The following is a 19029-nucleotide window of genomic DNA, read 5'->3' as shown; positions in this document are numbered from 1 at the left end:
TTACCCACCCCCTCTCACATTGCTAATAGATCTTGTCTTTGCTCTAGTTAGGTAGTCTGTTTATGAATAATACTTCAACAGATTCCTTTTCCTGGGTAGATAACATGTAATATATTTATTTAACAGTAACAATTCTTTCTCCTTTTATCTTTTCTTAAATATTTTCTTCCTGATTTTATCCTCTGGTTTATTAATTTTATATAAGTGTAATATTTTGCTTACAATAAACTCTTTCCCCCCATTCAGTCTGTTTCTTTTGAGTAAGATATACTGCTTCATTATTCTGTACTAGTCATGCTTCTAACCCCAATAAATATCAATGATACTTTTACTAGGGAACTGGAAGTAAGAAGTCTGCTTAACAAAACTATATTGGAAATGTACAGGATTACAAATGAGATGTGAGGATTTTTCAAATGTCATCAAGGAACTATACTTTCTGTATGATTTGCTTGTATGTGACTTTTATGAGTTGATGATATCTGTTGCGTTAGCCATGTGAATTTTGAATATTTCCACTAAAATACTATCTAATTTTCTATGGAGCTTATCAGCTGCTCTATTTAGAAATATAGATTTATTTTTTTCATAAAACATGAACCCCTTAGACACAGAGTCCAGTTTGGGCTGGTACAGCTGCTCAAGGATGACACAAAAGACCTGTGTTTTTGCCCTTGTGTGGCCTTTGTCTTCATGGTCACAAGATGGCTGCCCCTTCTCCAGACATATTATCCACGTCCAGGCAGAAGGAAGGGGATGGAAAAATACAAATAAGTGTGTGGCAGCTGAATGTGCCTCCCTTTACTAACAGGTGTTCCAAGAAGCCTTACACAGTAGCTTCTATTTCCTTCTCGTTGGCCTGAACAGTATCACATAAACATCCATTACTTCAACTAAATCTGGGAAACTGATTACATTTAACTGGGTACTTTTACACTAAAAGTTTGGATCCTTTTCATAGAGAAAAAGGGAAGGATAAATTTTATATTAAGTACCTAATAATGTCTGCCACCAACAGTTTACCATAGGTTGTTAGTACCAACTCATATGGCCTAAGGGATATGTGAAAAGAGATTTTATGACTTGAGATACTTTAGTGACAAGAAATTTTGTTATTGTTTTTTTCTTCTAGGAAAATTTAGAAAGACACAAACCTATGTATTAACATGACTAAAGATCAGTGGGTTATAGGGCTTTATTCTAAGTTTTAGTTATAACTAAAATGTTCTTAAAGATTCAGTATATATTCAGTACTAGGTAAAGCACATGCTAAATCAGCTAAGCAGAGGTGATTCTTCCCCTCCAGGAAGTTGCTACTGATGCTTGGTGGGGCTGGTTAGGCATCCTGGTGCAACATACATGGGCGATAGAACAGATACTGGGAAGTTTAAGTAAGTAAAGCATATGCATATTTTGCAAGTAGAGAAGCCAGTGTTTTTTGAAAGGTGATTTTTAAAAAAAGCAGCCATAAAGCTGAATCTTAAATAAGTTAAGGTCAGGAGAAAATGTTTCATTTGGCTATTACATATTAGGTTTTGGTATTGCTGGAAAGCTCAAAAAAGTCCTAACTTTCCTTCCAGATACAGTGAAGATAAAAGACATATTCCATACTTTTTCTGTGTTTCCTGCAATTATCTATATTATAAGCAACCACACGAGGGGAAAAAAAAGGTGCATTGTGGGTCACATAGAAGAAGTTCCAAGGAAACCTTGTTCTCCCTCACTTTCAGATCCACTGACTTGTATGAGTTTCTGCTATGTTCTGCCTTTCAGGTACTTTACCCTTGATTGGTCATTTTATTTCCACCTAAGCCCAGAACTGGTTAGTGCTGCTCCTATTTTACCTACGAGGAATCAGAGAGCCAGAAAGGTTCAGTAACTTTCCCAGGGACCCAGGGTTGAATATAAGTTCCATCACATTACAAGGTCACCTTTTCCAACCAGGCTTTAAATTGGAAATGAATGGGATGCCTGGGTGCGCAGGTAGGTCAGTTAAGCATCTGACTCTTGATTTTGGCTCAGGTCATGATCTCAGAGTTGTGAGATCAGCTTCCCTTCGGGCTCTGCGCTGGGCATGGAACCTGCTTAAGATTCTCTCTCTTCCTCTCCCTCTGCCCCTCCCCCACCCCCTCTCTTCCAAAAAAAAAAAAAAGTGGAAATGAATGAATCATTTCTTCAGGAATCCTCAGTTTGGGGACAGGTGGGAAGTTAGGAAGGGCCAAAATTTCTCCTTCTGCCTTCAGCTGCCTGTCTAGTTTAAGGCTGACCATTCTGGTGGAGTAAGAATGGAAGGTCCTTATGCTGTATGTGATTCTTCTGCCCAACCAAACGGGGATTATTCTGCTAAGTGTTTGTCATCCCTTCATCCAGGGCACCATGAGACTAAGAATTAATCACTGGTTTGGATCTGAGATTCTGTAAGTGCATAATGATTTTTAATAATCTTACCTTCTCTAATAGGTCCTGCATGCTTTGTAGTAATTATCCAGGATGAAATTAAAATGAATTTAGTCCATCTTCTCCTTAAAATACATGGTTTATGGAATTAGTGCAACTGGCTTTTATCTTTCAAACAGAGGAAATAGTATAATGAACTTTCCTTTAGAGAAATACATCATATATGTAGAGAGCAAAGAAAATAACCCAAATAACCATATTATTTTTATTCCCTGTAGTAAAATTATTACCTGTTTTTAAGGATTTGCCTACCTATTTTTTATCTTGCTTTTCCTGTACATGGTTTCTTTTTATTTAATTTCCAATACTTACATGCAGTAGTCATTTTGCATATCATTAGCCTGGAAGATCAAACCCTAATACCTTGCCAGTGCAGAGAGCATATGGTGGACGAGATGCAAGGAAATAGGAAAGAGTTAGAAATAGACAATACTTGAGAGCTTGTTTTCTCTCTAAAGAAGATGCCCATTTCTTTCTTTCTCTCCCTTTCTCACTCTTTCCCCCCTCTTTCTTTATTTCATTTTTCTTTTTTCTTTTTCTTTCTCCCTCCCTCTCTCCCCTGCTCTGGCCTTCAGGCCCCATTTTGCAACCCCTTTGATAAATACTAGAGTATTGAAATCTATCTAATGAAATACAGAGATACATACACATAAAGTAAAAAAAAAAAAAAAAAGACGGGTACTTTCTGATTAGTGATTCCTGAGTCTTTGAGGATACAAGAACTTGTTGAAGCAGCGTGCATTAAAAACTCAGGTTTCTGATGGAGCGCTGATAAATGGATTACTCACTGCTAAGATGTATCTTGCCATCCCTGAAGGGCCAAAGTAGCATTGATTCACAATGTCATACCAATACAAATGGCTTAAAAAAAAAAATTTGTTCTCGAAATAATTGATGAGAAATATTTCTTAAACCAAATTAGAAATGATTACTTAAGCCATTGAAGTAGTTACTTTATCTGGCATTCCCATTCAATAATTTCCAGCACAGAACTAAAGCAGAGGTTGGCTACTATATTTTCTCCCCACCCACCACCTTTTTGCTTCCTATTCTATTCGAGTAGATACTTATTTAATAAAAAGAGTTCTGGAGTAATGTAGAAATAAATTGAAAAGCTTACTCTATAGGATTTCATAGGAAACAGATGATTATCATGCTCCAGTGGAAAAACCACAAGCTAAAAACAAAACAGCAGTAAAATTTCAGAGGTGGTTTACAGTATCTCCATGTATTAGAATTTACATCCTCAATCAATCCATCAAAGAAATCTGACTAAATGCCCTTAGTGTGTTAGACACTTTGCAAGGCAGACACCAGGCACCATAGGGGATTCAAAAGTGTTCTTACCCTTGGGGAGTTGGCAATCTGGCTAGATAAAATTCAGGATAATAACCATTCTTCTAAGCCATTTTAAACAAAACTCAGTGGTTTAAGGTGTAAAACAAAACAAAACAAAAAACGCTTGACAGTTATGGCTTCTTGGAGCATTCTATGGAATAAATTGGATTTTTCTTTTCTCTAAGTGTTTAGTGAATCAGCCATCACTTATAGACTAAGCAGAATATGGTTTTCTTTATTTTTGTCCCTCCTGAGGCTGTGTTTGTGGTTCTTTAAAATTTGTTTAGGACTGAGTTCCAGAATCTAAGAGGGAATGTTGAAGTGTGGAAACAAGTCTAAGGATAACAAGTAATATGATAGAGATGATTAAAGGGAAAATGGGAGAGCCGATCACAAAGGGGGTTTACCCAGATTGAAAGGCAGAAGAGAAGGAGCAAAAAGTATGTTAATAATTTCTTCACATTAAAAAGAAACCATCATGCCACGGGTAGTAGGCATTTATTTTTCTGCATTGCTGAGACTAAGGCAAGAGTATAAATTCTGTTTCAATACAAAAAATCAGAGTACTCCTTTGCTGACAGTAAATTTTTTAAGAGTTAACATGTATGAAAAATATAACTACTGTTCTAGGTTCTATTTTCAATTTGCAACAAGGTAGCCTAATTGTAAGTGATTATTAAAGCAATGTGTGCTTGCGAAAATAATTCAGGCAGTTCAGGAAAGTATGAAGAATTGAACTCCACCTGAACTCCAACCTGCCAGGAATCCTGGTAACACATGTACATATGTATTTACCTGCATTTTTGTGTGCATCCATGTGGCATCATTATGCCAGTTGAGAAATGAATGCAGTTTTATATTTTGTAGATCTTTTTCAATGTAAGATTTATTTGTATATTCATTCATTGGAGTATAGCTTAGTTTAGGATCTGGAAAAGCATGAAGATGTTGTACTTGACCCATCAGTGTTCAGTTTAGACTTTGTAATAAAGGTGAGAGGCCAGATTCTGTGGTGTCCGGAGAGACTTTGGATTTAAGGATCAACTCCACCACTCACTATGTGACCTTGGAGAAGGCAGTTTAGTTGTGTGACCTCATTTTCTTTTTCTGTCAACTGAGAAGATTTGACTAGGTCTTTAGCTCTGAAGTTTATTATCCTAATGCTTTATTTTTAGCAAAAGAATATATCTTTTCAGCAGCTTATACTTATAAAAAGTTAACCTTCTTTATGTGTTACATGTCAAACGCTTTTAACTTTGATAATGAGCTAGTTTTTGTCTTGCTAGCAAAAACAAAAAGAAACAAGATTATTTTAAAATTTAGAAATTTATAATTCATTTATTGAGGTTAAAATATTCTGATACTCAGAGAAAAAGTGGAATTTGTTGTTAGAATATTATACAATGTGCATATTAATCACATACAAATATAGTTTTCATTCCATTATGTTCCACAGGCCCCATGACATGCCAGCTTATCTGTTTAGAGTACTTTTCTGTGTGCTCAATTATCTATGTAAGGTTTTTAATGAAGAAATAAAATACGGAATATTTAGAAATATATAGAGGTCACACCTGTGAAAATTGCTTTTCTCACAATCACTAGAACTTGGTTTTATTTCCTAAATTATATAGTAATAAAAATTATGTTTCTCCTCCTGGAGTAACCAGTCTTAGTTCTCGGTAAGAATTTGCACTATGTTTATCTAAATAGAAAATAGTTCTTTTCTTTTATTATAGTCACTTTTGAAACGGTGGTTTCTAGAACATTCGAAGCCATGAGTTGAAATCGTTCAGATACTGTGACATGAGAGACCAAAGAAACTTGCAAGTATTCCGTTAGTAAAAATGCTTTCTCCTGTTTATCTATCCTAATGGCTGTTATTTATTTGGATAACAGCTATGAGTCATAGGAAAGAATATGCTGGGGTCAGAATACCCAGGCCATAGCACTGGTACAGTTATGAGAACTTGGGTGAATCGCTTAACTCTTCTGAATCTCCATTCCTCTCATGGTAAGAACTGCTAACTAATGAACATAAACCATGTCATAGAAATGCAAGCTACAATGAATGTTTTAAGTATTTTTGTTTTCTAATATAATGAAAGCACTTGTAAAAATAGGATTCTGAATGAAGTACTGAACTAAGAATTCAGCCATTCAGTGTTCACCTCTAGGGAAGTCAACAGCATGCAAACAGATCATCTTTGTTGCTCTAGTTCATTACTGTGCATGCTCTCATTCAATTTTCAGGAAATAAATAACATCTTTAGAAAGCTCTAATTTCATTTCCCATTCATAATAGAAGATTAAAGAGAGACAGTTTTGTTGACAGATTACATAGTATCTTATGTTCCACCAACTAGAATCTAACTGAATGATTTAAATACTTGGAGTACAAGAAAATGTAACAATAATAAACTGACTTTCTTTTTGATGGCACTGAGTATGTATTTGAATACACATAAACACAGAGTGGATCCTTTAAAAGGTGCAAGTCAGGCTCTGCTTATTAAATTCTGATATAGGTTTGTTAAAACATAAATGGAAGCCAGTTTAGAAAAGATGTTCCAAAGATGCCACAATTATCCATGTTGCAAACACATTTCCAGATGATTTGTAGGTATTGCTTGATTCTCCATTAATGCATTTGTTATTGATTCTCTGGTTATATTTCTTACTGAAGTTTTCTAGATATATATTTTATTGTTCCTTTTAATCCTTTTTGGTGTAAGTAAAATACATGTTACATGTTATTTAAAAAGAAATAAACCTCCCCAAAAAATCGGTACTATCACATGTCAAACAGAGGAGGCCAACATGTAAGGGATAGTATTATTTGGCTTTATGCTTATTCCACTAACTAATATTAACCACATAAATACTATGGCTTCTACAAAACTTTTGCCAATTTTTTTTAAAAGTCAGGAAACATTTAAAAAATAAAAGATCTTCGAAAAATAAGATGCGCGCATTACTGTTTGGAACACACACATACCCGTTGAGATTAGTGTGATGTGATTTGTCCTGCAGCTGCCTCAAATTAAGAACAGGTGTGGAGGACAGATTATGCAAATACTCATATTAATGAAATTGTCAAATTGGTGTGTTTACCATTGTGCTTTTAAAGAGTAGACTGTGCTCCTATTTTAAATGTAAATTAGCTTCATTCTTGAGGGCAGCTATTGGATAATGAAACTTGATCCTGGCTTAGAGATGAATAATTTCTAATAGACAGTAACACAATTCTAAAATTTGACATTTTCTCTCTTGGTGGCAAACTATTTCATGCGTTTAAAAATGGCAATTCTGTATTATTTTTAGTATATATGTAGTCATGGTGGTTTTGTGAAAGTTTGAGTTGATCCTGGCACTGGGCTACTATTTTCTTTTTCATATTGTGATGCATAGTAATTACTGTGATAGCTTTTGCTCTCCTTCCATCTTTTCTAATGCAGAACTCATCTCAGCTGTCCATCTTGGGGGGTCTAAACTCTCAAAAATAGAGACTTTGGAGAAATTGCCTTGTGTTTATTTTAATAATCTTACTTCATGGACATGAAGAGGGGGAAATGGGAGGGGGAGATGAACCATGAGAGCCTATGGACTCTGAGAAACAAACTGAGGGTTCTGGGGGCAGGGGATGGGTGAGCCTGGTGATGGGTATTAAAGAGGGCACGTTCTGCATGGAACACTGGGTGTTATGCACAAACAATGACTCATGGAACACAATATCAAAAACTAGTGATGTAATGTATGGTGATTAACATAACATAAGAAAATAAAAAAAATAATCTTACCTCGTGGAATCTAGTTACCTTCAATTGTACTTTAATTTTTTACGTGTCAAACACTGATTTTGATATTTTAAACCGTGTTTTGTGACTACAGCACAACCTTTTACTACTAGTGCCCTCATATATCTGTAGGAGGATTTTGTACTTGCTCAACGTCATGATGCAGACTCCTCTGCCCAATCAAGGGCTTTATCTTGGTCCCCAGCTGGCCTCCTCAGCCCTCTAGTGACAGGTGCCATGGGTGATCATACCGAAATGGGTGACCAGGCCAATGAAAAGGAAAGCTGAGGCATCAACCAGAGATGTTAGAGAAGTCACATTTCTCACGTTCACATACTTTTTTAATGTCTCTTTTTCTCTAACAAAAGAGAGATCCTAAAGCATTAAGGATTTTATTTCACTTGGCTAGAATATATTCATTGCTCATTGATGTACCTGGTAATGTGTTTATTTATCCTGTCTTATTTCAGAACAGGAAACAGGCGTGGAAGGGTTAAATTACATTATCTAAGGTCACATAGCTGGTCGTTTAAGCTGCCATATGAATTCAAGTCAGTCTGATTCCCCAATTCCTGTGCTTTTTACCCTGGTATTCATCACTGATAGCATACCCCTCTTAATTACTGTCCAAAATATCTCTCAAATTTTTCAATTTTGGAGAACAAGGTAAAAATAACAGGGATGACAAGGTACTAAATGGGAATACTGCTTTCTCTTGGTTGTCTTCATTGTATAGAATCTAGGTCGATTTGTGATTGAGATAAAGCTGTGGTTCGCAAGGGAGGGAATGGGGGAATGCATGGAGCCCCCTCCAAGGAGGAGTCTCCATCAGCACTACCGTTAGAAGATTCTACTTGAGTGGTTCTGACTTCCGATATTCCTTTCTCTCCTATACTTCATCATCTGGGAGGCACTGTTGGGAAGGCACTGGGACTTGGTGATGAAGTTAGGTGTTTACCCAACAATGTGTAGAAAAATCTTTTGATATGGAGAAAAAAAAAAAGTAAGGGGCAGGGCTGGACCTCACTGGCGTTTTTCTTGGCATGATGAGAGCTTTCTCTGTCTAATGGTAGGAGAGTTTCTTTTGGAAAGAGTACAATTTTTAAATACTCGATCCCCTTCCTTCAGGTTTGCTCTCTACCTCACATCACCATCAGGAGGGGGAAGAAGTTGATAGGGAGCAAATCATAATCAGAGATGCCAACAAGATAAGCTTCTGTGTGTGCAGCTTGCAATCTCTATTCCTCTTTAAAGAGTCTATCATTTATCATTATTGGCAAGAAAAGGAGCTGCCACTGAGACCAACAGCGGATAAAAAGTAGCTGATCCCACAGCTGCTGCTGCTTCCCCCGCAGGGATCAGAAAAGGAACTGCCACAACTTCAGTCCCCTTGTAAATTCCTAGGGTGACCTGATTTGAATTGCTCCCCACCAAGGAGCTAAGCACACAGTAAAGGAGATGCTGGTACTTTCTGAATTTGGACAAATGAACATATGATTCAGTGTTTTGTTTTGATACATAATAGATATAGCAGTTGCTCTGCATACTTCATGCGTTGAATCGAGTCCAAATCTAAAAATATATTCTTTTTTTTTTTTTTACAGATTTATTTATTTATTTGAGAGAGAGAGAATGAGAGAGAGCACATGAGAGGGGGGAGGGTTAGAGGGAGAAGCAGGCTCCTCGCCAAGCAGGGAGCCCGATGCGGGACTCGATCCAGGGACTCCAGGATCATGACCTGAGCCGAAGGCAGTCGCTTAACCAACTGAGCCACCCAGGCGCCCCTATATTCTTTTTTTAAAAATATTTTATTTTTATTTATTTGACAGAGAGAGATACAGTGGGAGAGGGAACACAAGCAGGGGGAGTGGGAGAGGGAGAAGCAGGCTTCCCGCGGAGCAGGGAGCCTGACTTGGGGCTCGATCCCAGGACCCTGGGACCATGACCTGAGCTGAAGGCAGAGGCTTAATGACTGAGCCACCCAGGCGCCCCTGAAAATATATTGTCATGAAAAAGATCACTGAGAGGTAATTAAAGGTCTAGCCCAGGCCACGAACTCCAAGGACAGCTAGGCTCAGCACTCTGTGAAGGCATGATGCCCTACGTAAGCACAGCGATGAATGCTTCCTTTGGGTCCTGCCGCTCACTACCTTTGATGTACCTGATAAAGTTGGTGACAGATGCACTTCAGAAGTACTTTCTTTTTTTTTTCTTTTTTAAAATATTTTATTTATTTATTTGACAGAGAGAGACACAGCGAGAGAGGGAACACAAGCAGGGGGAGTGGGAGAAGGAGAAGCAGGCTTCCCGCCAAGCAGGGAACCCGATGTGGGGCTCGATCCCAGGACCCTGGGGTCATGACCTGAGCCGAAGGCAGACGCTTAACTGACTGAGCCACCCAGGCGCCCCCCGAAGTACTTTAAATAAGGGTGTCTTACTTCTAGTTTGATGTTCAAAGTATATCCCTGCAAGACCATCGGCTAAAGTGAGATTTCTACTCACAAAAAGTTAGTAGCTTTATGGATACTTTTTATTGTTTTTGAAGGAAAAGCCCTGAAACAAGTTGAAGGCTACACAGCGCATCTAATTTATTACTATCTATTTTATTCCACATACTAAATTAGTAGTTTAACTTATTTTAATTTTATTTTTTTCAGATATGGAAGTTAATACACAAAACGCAGTTTTTTTGCCTGAAGCTAGAAAGGTGTTTGCATTACAAATTGTCAAATCCCTACCCTGAATCCTTGGGCTCTAACCCTATGTCCACCATTCTTGGACAATGTGTCGAGGTGAAAAATCTAAGGCTTATTCTGTGTTCAGTGTCTTGATTTGAAATATTCAGAAAGTAGACTTACTCAGAAATTGGAAGCTGGTTTAATACATTGTGCCAGCCATCCTGAAAGCCATTTCAATAGACTCTGTACCCTGGCATTTGTTTTAGAAATAATTGCATGCAAATGTAGTTTAACATCTGTACTATGTCTCTTAATCCTAACCAGGCATTTTCCATTAGACGTAGTCTGAAAATCACATTAAGAAGAATATATCATCTGTGAAATTATATTCTGAATGCCCCAAATAGCAAAGAAAGGAGCAATATCCAGTTAAATCTCGTACAAAGCATTCCCTTCTTTTCCTGAACCCCAGATTTTAGAAAGTTCATTTCTTTAGCGCTGCATTATAAAATTGAACTGAGATCTTATGTTTTCTCCAAAGTTTTCAGTGTAGTTTACCACAAAACTTTCTCGAGGATAAAAATGCCTGTCTGTCTGTCAAATTATTTTCTTACCTTTTGCTTGGTAATACAAAATTTAATTTTTTTGTACCTTTATGGTGATATAACTCAGACATACTACATTTTAGTACATTTCCATTCTTGCAAGCAGAGTTTCCCAAGTGCAGTTTTGATACTGAACTGACTTTAAATACGCTATAATTTATTAGTATATTTAGGGAACTAGGGAAAAATAGTAAGGAATAAGACATATGCAGGGTTCTAGGAAAGCCACTGACTGGAAGGAAGGGGAAGGGGAGTTCCTAGAGACTTGAAAAGTGATTTCTTGCCATCATAAAGATTTTCAGAGAATCTCTTGAGCCATTCTGCTTGGGTCACAGTTACTTCTTCAGGATGATAGTTAGAGTGCTCTAAATACCTCAGAAGTGTTTTTATGTATTTGACCCTTCATCGAATCCTCCAAGAGAAAAGGCAGAGGGTGTCCACATTTAGTGATGAGAGATTTGGTGCGCATAAAGACCACTTGGCTTTACATGGTGCTCTTGAAGAGCCAGCCTCTGCTTCTCTTTTTGTGCTCACCCCTGCCATCCTCTCTTTTCTCTGGCCTTGCTGGACCATCTGTGTTTCTCTGAATACAGCAGGGGGTTGTTTACCTTCCAGCCTTCATTTAGGCTCTTCCTTTGATCTCCCTACCTCCACCCACCACATACCCATTTTGTATACTAATATCTACTCATTATCACCTCGTCTAAAATCCTTTTCTGTCCCTCCTCTATGCTCCCATAGCATCCTGTGCAAACACCTGCTATAGCATTTATTATGTTACTAATCACTAGTAGTTTGTCTTCCCAATTTGCTTATAAGTTCTTTGGGTTAGGTACTCCCACTTGACTTTGTATCCTAATTCTTAACTTAGTAAGTGGTGTTCTGTAGTACTCCACAGAAGTGAGAGGGATCCCCACTCAAAATTTGGTTCAGATGTCAAAGGTCAGGACACCCCAAACACCAAGAGAACTTGAGAGAAATTTTATTCTTCACACAAGAAAGAGACTCCTAAGGAGAGCTGATTGGGACACAAGCAGGTCCCGGCTGGCTTGCGAAAGTAGAGGAAATGGGTTGGATCTTTATAGGGCCTGTGGGGTGGGCTGGGGAAACGATCCCTTGAGCAGGGATTTAAATTTCCCTAGAGTGGCCAAGGAGGAGGAGCGTGAACTTTCCGCCCAGATGTGGGGCAACAGGGGAAAGGGAGGTTGAGACTCAAAAGAAGTCAGCAGTCAAAATAAAAAATGGAGTTGAACTCTTTATTGTAAGTGACTTATAATATGTGATCATTAAATCTTTGGTGAATAAAATGTGAACAAACTACAGAGTCAGGCATTAGCCTCCATGTCATCAGCAGATACATTTTAAGCCCCTACATGTCCTGTACAGGTATACAGGACCACGGCTCTGTACATTCTCATTTCATAGAGAAAGTTTTTTTCCGTGGCAAAATCTGACCTTATGTTACCTCCCCTAACTCTGCATTTTCTTTTAACTACAAAGTAAAAAAGAAGAGCAGAAAACAAAGGACTATTATTCTTATGTTTGCATAAGTGATTTCTGCGTAGCCTCAATATACCCAGGAGGAAAAAAAAATCCTATATGTAGAATCTGTCCATTTTATCTATTAAATAATTATTGTATATTTAAAATGTTGTCTTTTGCCCTCCAGATGTTCATGAGAAATTCAGCTCCCTATTTTTTTCCCAGAAGAGCTAAAAATATTTTCTTGAATGAAGCGAATAAGCATACCACAAGTAAGCAAAAAATACAATAGTCTGCCAGTATTCTGCAGGAGTATCTCATGGCAGAAGTGTCTGTTGAATGCTGCCTTCATTCCCTCTTAAAACATAATAACTGCATCACTTGTAGGAGCACTATGGGCGTCTTTTGTTTTTCAGTGACTTCAGGCACATGAAAGCTACTCGATTAACATCCCTGGGGATTCGGGTTGTCGACGTCGTCAGCGAACAGGTGTAGGTCTTATCCTTCTCACAAGCAGTAACCAGGTCATCTACCCCATCCTTGATCTCAGCCGCACCTGTGTAGACAGCCGGGCCCTGTGGGTGAGAGGTGTCCATATCTGCTCTATTCTTGGCTCCTCTGCTGAGATTTCTAACAAGGGTGCCAATTAGTGCCGGTTATGATGGCAGCTTTCTGAGGTGAATAAGACAGCATTGACAAAAACAGGGCGAAAAATCTGACTTCAGCATTGTTATAGTCTGTAATTTTTCTTAATTCTTCGGTACTTTTTCACCACGGAATGGGGATCAAATCTTATTTTAGGAATTTCAGTGGACTTAACTGATTAATATTAAGTACTTTAAAATTTCAAATCCTCCAAATATCTGTGGTATCTAGAGGGAGACAGTGGCCACCTACTGAAAAAAGTGTTGACTGACTAAATAGTAGAAGGAAAGAATGAAAAATTACCTGTCACACAACTATCCCAAACACGAAAGACAGTGTTTTTCCACGTATGATCATAGAAGCTCTAACTCACAACTACCAAGATGTTTGTTAAAATGCATATTCCTGCACCCCATCCCAGATCTTTTGAATCTGAATCTCTAGGAAGGTAGCCTTGAATCTGTGATTATAACAGCTGGTCCTGAGATTCTTTTACACACTGAAATTTGAGAGCCTGTGCAGTACGTATACAGGATCTATAATGCACAGAAGCCTTAAAAATAAGTAGACGCATGGCCTTTTGTAAATAATTTCAGCTCCCTGGATTTCAGTTTCGCTTCTCTGCAAAGTGATTCCTTAATGGCCGCATCATGTTCTCCTCAGTATCATGTGGGTTTTGCAGTCTGTGCAACAGGAAAAAAAGGAAGGCTGGGCTAATTACTTACTCAGGATGAAGAATGAAATCTTAAGGCACGTGCTCAAATTGTTGTAGTCCTCCCCACTTATCCTCTAGTGACTCCAACCAACACCAACCACTTCGACCCACTGGACTTAGGAAATACACAAAATGTTTTCCAGGCATCAGTTCTCTTTCCTTTACCTCCTCTGTCAGAGCTAGGCAGCTTTGAATCTGTTTTTTAAACATGGTTTGGAGAGGGATGAAGCAATTTGAATTTGCTAAGCCAACACAAAACATCCTGCTCCAACCTTGGCCACACTCGTCCTGGGGGCAATTTCCGTCAGATGTAATGAATGGTCTCAAAACAGGCTACCAAACCAACAGACTTAACAGTTGGAATGGAAGAAAGGTCAATCAACCATGTAATTTTGTTCTTGTCTTATACCATGTCAAGAGTGGCCATACTTCTTGACTAGTTAAACACTTTTTAGGAAATTTTGTACCTTTAAAATGTAGACTGTGGTTCCATTCAGGATATCATTGTACTTCAAATACTGTAAGATGCTTAGGTTTAGGGTTTTGTGGGGGGTTTTTTTTGTTTGTTTTATTTTTTAGATTTTATTTATTCATTTAAGAGAGACAGAGACAGAGAGAATTTGAGCATGAGTGGGAGGGGGAGGGGCAGAGGGAGAGGAAAAAGCAGCCTCCCTGCTCCATCCCAGGACCTGGGGATCATGACCTGAGCTTCATGAAGGCATTCAGTCATTCAGTAGGTTGCCTTTTTGGCTCATTGTTTTCTTGACTGTACAAAAGCTTTTAGCTTAATGTAGTCCCAATTGTTTATTTTTGCTGTTGCCCTTGCTGGAGGAGACCGATCCAAAAAAAAGTATTGCTAAGACTGATGTCCAACTGTTTACTGCCTGTGTTTTCTTTTAGGAGTTACATGGTTTCAGGTCTTATGTTTAGGTCTTTAATCCACTTTGAATTTATATTTTTTTATAGGTGTAAGAAAGTTCAGTTTCTTTTCTTTTCTTCTTCTTCTTCTTCTTCTTTTTTTTTTTTTGTATATAGCTTTCTAGTTTTCCCAATACCATTTGTTGAAGAGACTCTCTTTTTATTCTTGCCTCTTTTGTCATAGATTAATTGACCATATAAGTGTGGGTTTGTTTCTGGCCTCTCTGTTCCATTCTGTTGATCTGTGTTTATTTTTGTGTCAATACCATCCTGTTTTGATTACTGTAGCTTTGTAGAATGGCTTGAAATCTGGGATTGTGATACCTGCAGCTTGTCCTTCCTTTTCAAGTTTGCTTTGGCTATTCGAGATCTTTTGTGGTACCCTATACATTTGAGGATGATTTGTTTTAGTTCTGTAAAAAATGCTCTTGGTATTTTGATAGGGATTGCATTGAATTTGTAGATTACTTTGGGTAATATCATTTTAACAGTTAGTTCTTCCAATCCATGAGCATGGTATATCTTTCCATTTATTTGTGTCATGCTCAATTTCTTTTATCACTGTTATGTAGGTTTCAGAGTACAGATATTTTACTTCTGTAGTTAAAATAGTTTTTGTTCATGTGAAAGAGGCTTTGATTTGTATCATGAAGTCTAATGAGAGCCTGAAAGCTATTTGTACGCAGACATAATGTCTTGAGAATTTGTGCATACTTTACAGTGTGTAATAATGCATACATAGTAGGACTTTCATAATATTTTTATTTGAAAAAATTGAATATTGTTCTGAAGCAGTAATGAGTGCTAATAAATATTAAGTACACAGTTAATAAACAAAGTATATGAGTACCAGCGCTGTTCTAGATACAAATTAATCTTATGATGGTGTTACTTATCATCCCCTGTCTAGAGAGAAGGGCCAAGAGGGGCTAAATAACTTGCTCAAGGTCACACCACTAATAAGTGTCGAGTCAGGATCTGAACCCTGTCAGACTGTCTCCAGAGCTAGTATTTTTATTTTCAACACTAAATGACTTACTTTTTATTGTTTTAACAGAAATTACAGTGATCTATATTTAACTAAAGAATAGATTCCTTCTGAAGTTAATATTAAAAGCTCATTCCTGTACACTGTCCTGGCCTTTTCACTGTTAAAAGGTTCTTTGGTGCTTATTTGAAACAGATGCAAACACTTAAAACATCCATCCACATTGTATTTCCCTGCGATTTGCTAGAATATGTCAGGTTGCCTCTAGGAGACCCATTTCTAAATGACTGTCTGATTTCATTTGCTTTGCTGTTTCTTTACAGACTTGAAACTTCATGAATCTATTAAAGCATGGTTGATCAGAGGTTTATTAGCCTTTCTTGCCAATATTCTATCGCTTTCTGTTGTAGAAAGCTCTAGGACAGCCAGGAGAAGAAGCTGGGTGGGTTTTTCAAAGGTGGGTTTCTTCAACCAAGTCTTTTGGCAAGACATGGTGATGGACTAAGGGTAGTGCAAAATTTATTCTCATATACTTTTAACTCCAAGAGTTATTAGTTGGAAGTTAAAAGCTTTTGTTTTTCAAATGATTCACTTTCTTCTGTTATAGTTCTTCAGTAAACTTTAAGGGTTTTGTTTTTTGGGTTTTGGGGTTTTTTTTAGAGAGAGGGAGACATACAGTGCAGGGGGTGGAGGTGGCAGAAGGAGAGGGAGAGAATCCTAAGCAGACTCCATGCTCAGCATGGAGCCCAACTCAGGGCTCAATCCCATGACCCCAAGATCATGACTTGGGCCAAAATCAAGAGTTGGTCACTTAACCAACTGAGCCATCCAGGCACCCCAGTAAACTTTAAAATTAAGTTATCTTTCCATTTTCACAAATTTTACTTTTTAACTCTATTTTTATTGCTTACTCAACTCTTTTGATTATTTAAACTGTATATATTCTATGATTTTGCATGCAAAGTGACAGGAGCAAAAAAAAATGTCACTGTGAGTCCTCAGTGTGGGGCAGTCCATATCTCTCTTGTCCCTAAGGATAAACTAATTTTAATGTGCTTTATTTCTGTCTGTGTTAATAAGAATGATTTGGCATTGTCAGTCAGCGAGTGTTTTGATTAGTCAGTTTCTGGTCAATAAAAATATGACATTATGATCCTATGGAATCAAAAAAATAATGAAAATTGGGGCACCTGGGTGGCTCATTTGGTTGAGTGTTGGACTTTTGATTTTGGCTCAGGTCATGATCTCAGGGACCTGGGATCAAGCCCTGCATCAGGCTCTGCACTCAACAGAGAGTCTGCTTAAGATTCTCTTCTCCCTCTTCTTCTGTCCCTCTACCCTTCCTCTCCCTCTTTCTCTCTCTCTCTCAAATAAATAAATAAATCTTTAAAAAAATACAAAATAATGAAAATATACTTTGTACAATGAGAACTTATATTTTAGTGATTCTGAAGGTCTTTCAGAATCTTGCTTGATATTAAAGTTTATCTCATTGTTTATCAATTAAAATCATGTTTGGAAAATGTTTGAAAAGCAATTAAAGAAAATACAGTTGGATTATACTTAAATTCATTGAAATCGTAGTTCTAAGTCATTTGAGCTGAGAATGGAGAACATTCTCTCTCAACATGAAGCTCCAGGCTACTTTCATTGCAGAGCTCTAATCTGTAGAGAAATGTAGTCAAAATCTCCTTCTTATAATGAAATGCTTCTGATATCCTTAAATAGTCCCTACACCATTTTATTCCATAGCATCTTTTTTGTATTTTTATCACTGTACTTGTACGTTGTCTGGCAATTTCCTGTTTGTATATTCCTCAAGTGCTGAGACTTACTCCTCTCTGTATCCTCCCTTCTGACCCTGTGATTGGGATGGCAAATCTCATCACTCCTATATATTTGGTAGTATACTGGAGACACAAAGTACAATTTTTTATTTAATTTGGGTGCTCTTGAAAGAGTTTAAGGTGATGTTGCTTATTTATGGAGTTTAGTTTTTAGTATTAAATGTAAATAGTGTCATGGCACCTTTGGAGTTCTGGTGCTGCTCACTTATTTTTGGTCTTATGTAGGTGAGTGTTGATCTGAGGATTTTTTGTGAGTCTGGTTCATTGCTATGGTTTAGAGTAGCATTTCATTTTTTTAGGATGCTTATGACCTTGTTAAATAGCAGTCCAAAAATCATGTGGCTTGTTTTGATTTTAACCAAAGTTACAGCTGCCTAGCTGTAAAGCAGTCAGTTTCTCTTATTATGACTAGTTCTTCAACTTGTACTGTTTTAAATTGCCTGCAATTAGCATATTTCAACCTTATTTTTAGGTTTAAATTGCAGTGTGAGAGTGTACTCTCCTCTTAGCTAATTAGTGCTATCAAGGAACAGTAGGTTACCTCATTAGTACCATGTGCATTTAATTAAAGAAGAGAAAATTGGAGTTAACCTCATAGTTAATATTTTCACAGAGTGCTGCAATGCCAACACCTTCAATTGGAGTCACACCCCTGTGTATCTAATTATGCACTGGTGCCAAATAAGGTTAGCAAGGGTACTACAAGGCTGTTGACAAAATAATTTAGATGAAAACGTGTTTGTAGGATTCTGACAGTAAAATATAACTTGAAGGTTCCCCCCTCCCCTCCCCCCCCGTAGTCTTCATCTGCCAGCATCAGGTAACATACTTCTTCATAGGAAACGAAAGGAAAGGACTATTTTGGAAGCCATTTTTCCTGTTTGAATTAATGTTGCTCTTATCATGCAGAAAATGGCATATAGCCATGTAAAGCATATACAATCGTTTCTTAAACAGAGACCCTGAACTTCAGATATGTATTTGAAAAGAATTATTTATAAGATGTAATATTTACATGCATCAAACCACTACAAATACTCCCTGACACCCCTACCACATCCCTCCTTGCTTTTCTTCTTTTCTGATATAATTTCCCTGGTGTATCTTATGAATGGGGATCATCCTTTCATATCCTACATGAAGTCTAAGGATGTGTTGTCACATGGTCTATTCAAATGCAGTGTAATCCTTTTGCCCTTCAGACAAAATCTTTGAAATGTCTAATGCTACTTAGGTAAAAAATGACATTCCATGTCTTTTACAGATAAAAATGCAAACTATACATTTGAGTATATAAAGTAGTTCTCAATACAAGTGGCACAATTCAACAGGTTTTAACAGAGATCGTGGAGTTTGGTTCCGTAGCCTCAAATATATATTTAATGGCAATATTTGTGTTATAGTAATGCATGGCTAAGGCAGTTTAAAGAGATTCTTGTGATTATGCTCACATTTCATGACAAGCCAGGATTTATGTTCCATTTGTATTGGTTATAGTTGAGTACAAGTCAATAGTTAGCTTTTTCGAAAAGAGGTAATTAAAGTTTTAAGGACAAATA

The 19029-nt window shown here is 37.4% G+C and overlaps 1 protein-coding gene across 1 annotated transcript in view; it reads left to right on the top strand.

Annotated features, from left to right (window-relative positions):
* Positions 1-19029, top strand: part of FOXP2 (forkhead box P2) — a 547142-nt gene that overhangs the window by 406010 nt on the left and 122103 nt on the right. The window lies entirely within an intron of this gene.

This window comes from Mirounga angustirostris, unplaced genomic scaffold (genome assembly GCF_029215605.1).
Source record: "Mirounga angustirostris isolate CCGP_5_RB_7025 unplaced genomic scaffold, mMirAng1.0.hap1 SCAF_12, whole genome shotgun sequence".
Lineage (NCBI taxonomy): Eukaryota > Metazoa > Chordata > Mammalia > Carnivora > Phocidae > Mirounga > Mirounga angustirostris.
This window is presented reverse-complemented; position numbering and strand designations above follow the sequence as displayed.